Source organism: Callospermophilus lateralis, chromosome 3, assembly GCF_048772815.1.
Source record: "Callospermophilus lateralis isolate mCalLat2 chromosome 3, mCalLat2.hap1, whole genome shotgun sequence".
Taxonomy (NCBI): Eukaryota; Metazoa; Chordata; class Mammalia; order Rodentia; family Sciuridae; genus Callospermophilus; species Callospermophilus lateralis.
In genome coordinates this window covers 59,360,103-59,370,242 of record NC_135307.1, presented here as the reverse complement: position 1 = coordinate 59,370,242, position 10,140 = coordinate 59,360,103, and positions in this window count along the sequence as shown.

Sequence of the window (10,140 nt, the reverse complement as noted above, 5' to 3'; positions counted from 1 at the left end):
TGACCAAGTCACCTGCCTGCCACCAGAACCAGATGTCATAATGAGCCATTGAACCAATGAAGGAGCCCATGAGGGCAGGAGTCTGGGATGTTTCTGACATTTCCATTGACCTTTGCCAAGAAGCAGCTTTGGAATAGCCTAGTCGGGTGGTGAGAATGCACCTCCTGGGCCCAGGACACTTTCAAGAACTAGATTCACAATTCTCAACCTGAAAATTGAATTTCTTTTCATCGAGCACCATGGTGCATGCCTGTAATCCCAGCAACTTGGGAGGCTGAGGCAGGAGAATCACAAGTTCAAAGCCAGCCTCGGCAACTTAGGGAGGCCCTCAGCAAAATAAAATATAAAAAGTGCTGGGGATATAGCTCAGTGATTAAGCCCCTCTGCGTTCCATCCTCAGTACCAAAACATAATAATAATAATTAAATATTTTCTTTGAGCAGAGGGGCCTACTTTGCCCCTGGGTTATTCTGAGATTTCCTTCTGCCTATTTCCCTTCTCATCTAAAACAAAGAGGTCTCGGCAGATCTCATTGTTCTTTCATGTGTCTTGACCAATCACAATGATAGAACCAAGGCTTGGCTCCTGGAGGGTTTTTTTGTGTGTACTAGGGCTCTCCAAAGAAACAGAATCAGCAGGAGAGATAGATGGATGACAGATAGATAAGTATATAGATAAAATCGATCGATCGATAGATGGACACACAAACAGACAAATGGAGATACATTCTGAGGAAAATGCTCAGGCAGCTCTAAAGGTAGAAGCCCCCCAGTCTACCATCTGCAAGCTGAAGACCCAGCAAAGCTGGTAGTTCGTGCAATTGAGAACCAGGGTAGCCGATGATGCAGATCTCAGTCAAGGGCAAGAGATGAGAGATGTCCCAGCTCCAGCTGTGAAAAGGAAAAAGAGGACAAATTCCTCCTTTCTCTCCTTTGCCTTGTACTATCCAGGCCTTTGATGGGCTGAGTGGCACCTCTCCCCCACTTACCAGAGCACATGCGCTTCTGCTTGTTGCCCGCCCCACAAGGCACATGCATGCAGCCCTTGCCCTACTTCCTGCTCAGAGTGTCCTGCAGGCCTTGAGGGGCCGCTGCATGGTTCCCACCATGAGCCCAGCTCCCCTGTTTTCTCTGCCTCTCGCAGGGAGTCTAAACATACATTTCCTGGATCAAAGTCAGCCCAGAGGGCCTGAGTTTATTCCTGCCTCTGTCCCCACACAAACAGAAACCTCTTCTCCACTTACTAAGGCAAAGAAATGTCCTGAATAACCCCTAATTGAGACTTTTGAAAGACGAGTGAAAGGCAGCTTTCACCTCAGCATTCCACAGCTTCTCATTACTGCAGGAACTTTTTGTAACTCTGGAGCAGCTGGAAACATGTGACTGTGAACTCAAGAGCCCACGTGAAGAATGCTGTCCCCCAGGATGTGAGGGAAACTGGTCAGGATTTGTAATCTGCTCTTTGAATTTAGGATAAGTGGATCTGTTGTTCCAGACCACAGCACCACGGCCAGAAGATTCCAGACCCTCAAGACAAGTCAGGGGACAGACATGGTCCAGCCAAGGCACTCTTGGTTTCCATGTAAGTTTAAGACACAGGCTCTAAAGATAAATTGACCCAAAACTGAATGGGGCACACACAGGCAGCCTCTCACCCCCAAACTAGGTGGGTGCCCTGGGATCTTTGTGTATCCCCAGAATCATATGTTTCTCTCATAGTGCTTGACTATGAGGGCTGCCATCTCCTGAGGACTGAGTTGTGTGGAATGAGCTTAAAGGGGCTTTGGAGTCAGAATACATGAGAGCCCACGAGGCACCCTTGAATAGCATTTGCTCCAGAGCTCCCAATGGCATCTGCTCTTCAGAATCATGCATAACACTTAATACAGATTTCCAAGCTCCAGAGAACCCCCTCAGCACACAGCATTCTCAAGAGCAGTCAAGAGTGGGAATGCCTGACATTGCCAAACTCTTGGGTTTCTCAAGAGCAGTATTAGGTTAAGTGATTTTTCCAAGGCCACAGAGCAGGTTTGGCAGGACGGATTACAGTGTAGGTCTCCTGACTATAATCCAGGGCTTTATCTACAACACACAACCCCTTGGCTGTGTTCATTAAGGGGGCTACTGAATTGTCTCAAAGATTTTGGGGCATGGAGGAGCATAAGAAACAGTCATTATGTATATCAAGTGACCCCAGATAATGGTCTCCATGTTGGCTTCTCTTGAGGTTTGTGACTGAGATGCCTCAAGTCTCCAGTCTCTCTGGGCAAGTGATTCTGCCTCTAGTCCTATAATGACTGTAGCTCCCACTTGGGAGGTGAGGGAGAGTATGTGTGTGGACACTTCTCGGTGCCTCAGTTAACCTCTTTTTGAAGTGGCATTCATGTCTTCTTTGGGGTTCTGCATATCAATCGAATGACCACATAAAGAAATCCTATGATCCACTATGGCAGGAGAGGCAACTTCTGTACTCACACAGAGGTACACAGAGCCCTGACTTTAAGGTACACTTAAAGTCAGGGCTGTTCTTGCCACACATTAATAATCCTGATGCCAAAATATCACTGTATATCTTCAGTCATCCAGGATGGGCTGCCCGTCTTCTGGTTTCCAGAGGTTTGGTAAAATATTGCCCTAGGGTGATATCAAGAGGAATTCCAATTTTGCAGGACTGAATAAGATTAAAAATGTTAAATGAACAAATATAAATGAAACATTGTATGCTTCACAGATGGGGAAAAGGAGGCTCAGAAAAGTTGAAGCATTTGCCCAAGATCACTCAGCTGCTAAATAACAGAGCCAAGATTCAAACTGCACCTGGGGAGCCTCCAGGGACAACGCTCTGATAAAGGGGTGATGACGGCTCTCTGTGGTCACCAGTTTGACCTTTCATGTAGCACTTCCGTACATCCCAGTGCCCAGCTCAAGGGCAGCATGGGTGTGACAATGTGACCTGCCTGCTGGGAGGTTCACTGCTCTGTGAGTTCAGGGACTACCTGACCCAGCCTGGCCAAATTAGAGGGAGTGTGACATAATTTGACATGTACATTGTTAATTGAACCCCATGAGAAATGATTTTAAATAGAGACAAATACCATGCTGTGAACTATTTGGGTTATGAAGCTCTTACTCTCTGACTCTTGAAGGAAAAAAATTGTGTCATGAAAAGCTGACAACCCCGGAGAAGCTGTTTTAGGGGAGGGAGAACAGAAGCTTGTTGGGTTGGGGAAAATTCTTCCTGGGACTTTCAGAGATTTCACTCTCACTTCCAAGTATCTTACCTGCCCCCACCTCCCAAAACCCAAAGCTTAAATTTATGAACCACTAACTCTACCCATCCTAGCCCAAGGGACTTTGTAACCAGAGAGCCCTGGAAAGACTGAAAAATAGGCATTGTTTCAATCCCCCAAACCCAACCCTCATCCATTCTCCCTTCTCAAGTTAACAGAACCAATAACATACCCATGGTCCTTTCTAGGGGACAACAGTGACTGCTTTCTGACCTTCATAAAGAGTGTGTCCAACATGTAAATGCTACTGAGCCTAACGGCTCATTGATTATGTGTTCATCCTCTCAGGTTAAGACCCGCAGAGTGCATGACTCACAACTAACACTCATGAAATGTCTCCTAGTGAATTAATGAATGAAGGTTAGAGTAGCAAAGATGTTCTGGAAATCCTGTGCCTCACCCCAAACCAATGAGTCTAATGTCAGATTTCAGACTAGTGAAAGTGAAATTTGGAAGCAAAAGAACTTTACCTTTGAGAGAAAGAAAAAACATCTAAAGCCTTTGGATACCACTACCTGGTTAGGATGGCAAGGGTGATATAGAACACCTAGTGCCCTCCCCGCAAGCATTCTCTTTTTTCTCCTGCATATCAGGGTCCAGTACTTCCCATCTGTGTGGTGGGGAGGTGTTAACCTGGTTACTGTTCACCAGGAGGAACTTGGTAGGTTTTTGCCAGCCAGTGGCCCCTTCATCCTAGCCTCAGGGATTGGTTTAGGGATGGCCACTCAGTTCAGGCCCATGCAAGGAGACTTTGCCAGGGACTTTTAAGAAAGAAGTTTTCTCTCCCTGACCATATGTGAATGAGCATGCCAGTGAATCAGGTTGCATCTGGCAGCCCTCCTGGGACCATCAGGCAAAAGAGTCTAAGAATAAAGCCAGGACATGGTAGACCAAGAAGGGACAGAAAGATACTAGATATTGTCTTGTCCAACTGCTATGTCAAGCCTTACCCAAAGCTCACCCAACTTCTAGACATCTCAATTATATGCAAGAACAAAACCACTTTATGTTTAAGCCAAATAAATACATAATACAATAATACATAAACCCTTGATTCCTTTTTATAACTGATCTCACAGACTGTATTTTTTTAAAAAAATATTTTTTAGCTGTAGGTGGACACAATACTGTGTGGCGCTGAGGATCTAACCCAGTGCCTCGTACATTCGAGGCAAGCGCTGTGCCACTGAGCCACAATCCCAGTCCTCACAGACTGTATTTTGACATTTAAAATCACCTTTATCAGCTGGGCACAATGGTGCACACCTGTAATCTCAGTGGTTCCGGAGGCTGAGACAGGAGGATCACGGGTTCAAAGCCAGCCTCAGCAACAGCAAGGTGCTAAGCAATTCAGTGAGACCCTGGTCTCTAAATAAAATACAAAATAGGGCTGGGGATGTGGCTCAGTGATTGAGTGTCCCTGAGTTCAATCCCCAGTACCCATCCCCCACAAAGAAAAGAACTAAAATCACCTTTATTTTATAGCTTATTTAACTTAAGCAAATAAACAAGCCCCCACCCTCCAAAAAACAGTTTTTCACTCCTCAAATCCTCCGTAAGATCCCTAGGCTTGTGATTCCCTTGGTGAATGAGGAAGTAGCAGTGGTTTCAAAAAATTGGAAGTTTATTACTAATACAAAGGAAGGCTGGAGTCTGGCTGGTAGGGAACCTATGGTGTCCTCCGTGATCCAGGCTTCTTTTATCTTTTTGTTCTACCATCCACAGCAATGGCTTTTCATCTTTAAGATAACTTCATAGCTGATATGTCAGCTAGAGTTCTAGCCACCACATTGATCTTCCTGCTCCAGGAGGCCAGGGGAGGAGGGTGAAGGGGAAAGGAGTGTGTCACTAGCATATCCCCTCTTTTGGAGTCTTCTCGGAAGACTCACCCCACAACTTCTGCTGAATACCTCATTGGTTTAATAACTCAGGCTGCCAATGTGGCTGCCAGAGGTAGTCTTTCAGCTGAGTTCATTGCCACCCAGATTAAAATCTGGGTTGTGTTCCTAAGGGAAAAGGTGAGAGTTGGATACTGGATGGGCAACTGTCAGTTTCTGCCCCACCCTACTTAACAAACCAGTCCTTCTGTGTTCAGATCTGCTTCTGTGTTCAGATCTGCTGCTCAGTGTCTGCTCTGCAAGGAGACCAGGGTTCTGGAGGCAATTACTCTCTCCACAGGCACTTAGCATTAAAAGCTGGGATCTCAGCTGGGTCTAGTGGTGCACGCCTGTAATCCTAGTGACTCAGAGACTGAAGCAAGAAAAGTGCAAATTCAAAGCCAGCCTCAGCAATTTAGCAAGGACCTAAGTAACTTAGTGAGACCCTGTCTCAAAATAAAATATAAAAAGGGCTAGGGACATGGTTCAGTGGTTAAGTACTCCTGGGTTCAATCTCTGGTACCAAAAAAAAAAAAAAAAAAAAAGACCACATCAAAAAGCTGGGATCCTGCGCCCCTCTCCAAGGATCTTCTATCATCCTCTGACCTTTCCAGTAAGGACCACTTATTGAGCACCTACTATCTTCAATTAGAACACATTAGTCCTGCATTAGAATCTTCACTCTGAGTTAACTCAGTACACTTGAATTTCTTCTCTGACATGCTCTGTCAGGCCCCGTTCACACCTATCTTTGTTCATGAGTCTTTCCCTAGAAACACACTCTTTCCAACACAAGCCTTCTCTTCAACATTGGTTTCTAGCTTCCTTCTGGCGCTACTCTGGTGGATAAGGCAGCCTGAGCAACAGAAGGGCTGTGATCAACAAGAGCTGAGTAGAATCTGGTCTTCAAACATCAGGGATGAGAGTATAATTTTGCCTTGGGACAGAGTGAGGTAAGGACAGTGATTCCTTCTTCACTTCTTCCAAGGCCTCTGGCCCCTTCTTGGCACATTTCAGTCTTCTTGCATAGCCTTGTGAGCCTCTGTTAGCAATGAACAGCACAGATACAGTGATGAAGAGAATTATTGTCTCACTAGAGACAAAACATCTGCTCCCCACTCACCTGCACAAAAGCCAGAAAAAAAAAAAAAAAAAAATGTGTGTGCTAATGGCAACAAAGCACATTACCTTGAGTCCTCACAAAAAAAGACTACCTTCCCTAAATATGTACTTCTCATTTGTTTGAATCTTCCCATTTTGATTTTAATTACAAACTGAAAGCTATTGTAACTCATAATTTTACATTCTGTTATGTCTTTTCAAAGAGGAACACCATCAGGCAGATGTGAACAATTATCCCCAAATGTGATTCCTTTCTGCTTTTTTTGGTTCTTGAAGTTCAAGTCTTCCAAGGAACAACTAAACTGTGTTTTGAATCATTGGTTGACACTAAACCTACAAGAGAATTTTCTGACTTTGAGTTTTTAAAGTCTTGATAAATGGATCTAGTCGCCTTTTATTAGAGGTGCCCAGAGATTTTTAAACCGAACGATTGTCATAATGCATATTTTTAGGGTCAGAGGCTTTCTGATGACCAAATACTGACTGGTGAGAAGGTTGGAGGCACGATAGGTTCTGCCGCTATGCGGAGAGGGCAGGTAAGGAAATTCCAGAAGGTGTTGGCCTGGCTCCTCTCTGCTGTTTAATTTCCACCAATAGATGGTCACATCACCGTTCCAAACATTTCCCATGTATTGTTTGGATTAAAAGGAGCTTTATTCTCCAGGGAAAGCAGACAGCCTAAACTAGGACGAAGTGCCTTTTGCTGATAAGCCGTTATGTACTCAAACATCACAACACTTTCAATGTGACAGGATCCCTGCAGAGAAGCAAGACTGGGAATGACTCCATTCCCCGGAAGCCCAGATCCAGTGTCCAAGGGTGTTGCGAGGACTGGATGAACATCAGAGAAGGTGTCATCTTGGAATCGAGAGGATATACTGAGTAGGGCAGATACCGAAACAGGATTTACACTAGAAGGGTCATTTGAAGGAGAATTTTCCCAGAAATGACATCCTCCCCTGCCTTTGGGTAGAAGACTAGGTCTCTGGCAGCCCTACAGTCTGCTTCTTTCCAGGACTCAACACCCCTGTGGGCAGTTGAATAGTGTGACCCTGGCAGTGAGGAAACCTTCCCCAAGCATGGCTCTGTGGCCAGAAGAGCCTGACCAACACCTACTGAGGAGAAATTGCACTGCCCTTGAAGACCACAGTCCTTGCCCCAAGAGCTTACATGCTTCCCCCACACCCCACTGTATCAGAGGCTGATTTTTTCTCCCTTCCCTGTTGTAGCAATTTGCTCAGAGAATCCTGAGCTACAAAACTCCTGGGACTATGTACAGAATTTTACACACGACCGTGATCCTCAAATAGCTCTATGGTATTGGGCGAATTTATTTCAAATTTATTTCAAACTGATGCTCAATTTCTTTGGGCCTCAGTTGCCACAACTGGAAAATAGAGATTATAATGGTGTTTACCTCATGGATGTCCAGTGAAATATGATTTGTAAAGCAGCAAAGAACAAATAATGTTTGGATGGTTATTGGTCAGAGCTCCATAAAGATTTTAGCTATGGCTACAAGTGATAGGTGAGTAATTTCTCCTGTTCTACTTTCTCCCCGAATTTCTATCTCATTAAAACAAATTCACCCTTCCAAACAAAGAACAAAAGATGATAAAATAATCTCGGAATCCCTTAATTCTGTCAATAGTTCTTGAGATACCAAAAGATTGGCATGTGTATGACTCCTTTTAATTATACAAAGTCTATGCTGATCTAGTTAAGTTTTAATCTAATGATAAAAGCTAAATCACATTTGTTAACTATCAGCACTCGGGCTTCAGGAACATGTGGATAAAATGTAACTAATGTTATCTTGGTCCAAATTCCTTTTTTGTGACCCATGGTTGTCTCAATGAACTTTTGCTGGGTTTTTGTTTGTTTGTTTTTCTTGGTTACAGCAGAGAGTAAAATAAGAGCATCCAGACTTTCTCACGTGGAGATAGACTGATGCCAAATGAGGTCTGCAGAGGCCTCATTTTGGCTTCTCTGGTCACTGTGTTGAATGTAATTTCACGCACACTGAAGATAGTTCATTAGTTCTTGGCAAGGAAAATTAAGTTTTCAAAGTTGCTCTCTCTAACAAGCCTCCCCTTTCTCATACACAAAACCTTATTGAAAGCAAGACTCTCTCCCCAGTTCACGGAGAGGAGGAGCAGTCTCCACCTGAAATCGCCCTACTGTAGCTCTGAGGATCATCACGGCCAGGATGCCCCTGGACTCTAATTTGATTTGGATTATTCATTAAGTTCCAGTTCACAACCCAAAGTAAAATCTCTCTCCCTTCCAGGAGGGAAGCATTTTTATTTCAAAATCATATAGTAAGGGTTTTGAAAAGTAATTTGCAAATTTCTTTGCCTCTGGGGTAGACATGCCCATTCATGTTTCCCTAAGGCCTTACATGTTTACATTTACCAATCTTCTGAGCTCTCACCATGCAGTTAAAAAGGAAACAGAGAGATTTTGCTACTATTCCCTACACAATAAGGTGAATTGAATCAGATTCTCCCTGAATTATATAGTCCATTGGGCGTGGTCTCTTTGACCTAAATGTTACTCTGCAAGCAAAGCTTTGTTCACAGAGAGAAGTGAACTCTGCACTGAAAGGGGTCAAGGTGCAAAGGATCAATATTTACCAGCAACCAGCATTTTGGAACTTGGTTACTATGGAAACATTGTCAGCTCCAAATGACTGTCATGAGGTGAAAAATATTCTTAAAATAAATGAAACCAGAAAAGGTATATTTATAAACCTCTTGCCAAACACCTATCTGTTCACAAAGTAGAACATGTTTTTCAAGCTCTAAATATTCAAAATATTGGGACAAGTTTCATGACATAGGATTTTTCTTGAATTAAAAGATTTGCTATGTAACTCCCACCATAATGCCAGTCACCATGTTGTAATGACCTTCATCAAAGTTCAGTCACAGGGGCTGCCACTTCTTGGACTCTGAGCTAAATAAACCTCAACTCTTTATAAAGACCAAATTATAATTAATTTATATATTTAATTTATAAAGACTAATTATTTGTGTGAGGCCCTGGGTGTGATCCCAGTATGGAATATATATATATATTGCTATTCTCCCCACCACCTGCAAAATGGTCTGTACAAATAACTAATAAAAAATTTTTTTAAAGGAGGGAATTCTGTGATGTTAAAATTCTGCACTAAATTATCAATCACTTATTTAAAATTAGTAAAATGTTACTTGACCAGAACTATTAGCCTGAATTTTATTACTTCTTAGTTGCACAGATTATTTATAGAAGGATCAAATAAATAAGTGCTATGAAATTTTTTTTTGCACTATGGGGTAAAAAGATGTTTGCCATACATTAGATTGAAAAAAAAAACTTGAAGCAGTATTTGCTTTGCTTTGTGAAGCTCTATTCTCTCTTACCATCTTACTAATAGAATCACAAATTAATTTAGGGCAGCAATTTACCTAAAAATACTTGACTTCATAACTTCCCTTGCAGCTAGAGGTGGCCATATAATATAGAACCTGCCAATAATACATAGAAGTCCCTGGGAAGGATAGTGTTGGGAGACAATTCTCCATGCTCATTTACATTTCTGTGCAAATAGAGGCACTTTTATCTGACTGTCTTTGTAAGGATATTTATACAGGATACAGCCTTGGAAGAGAGAGACATTCTCTCTTCAGAACAAAGGGAAGCTTGCTTTGAACCTTACAATTCAGAAATAACAATTATCCTCCAGAGTACAGGGAAGGTTTGTCTGCTGCCTGCTATATAAGAATTGGAGTCCAGAAGCTTGGGGTTCCTCTCCTATGAAGGAGCCCCTGCAGGTGCAGGCATTTCTGTGGGCCTAACTATATGCCC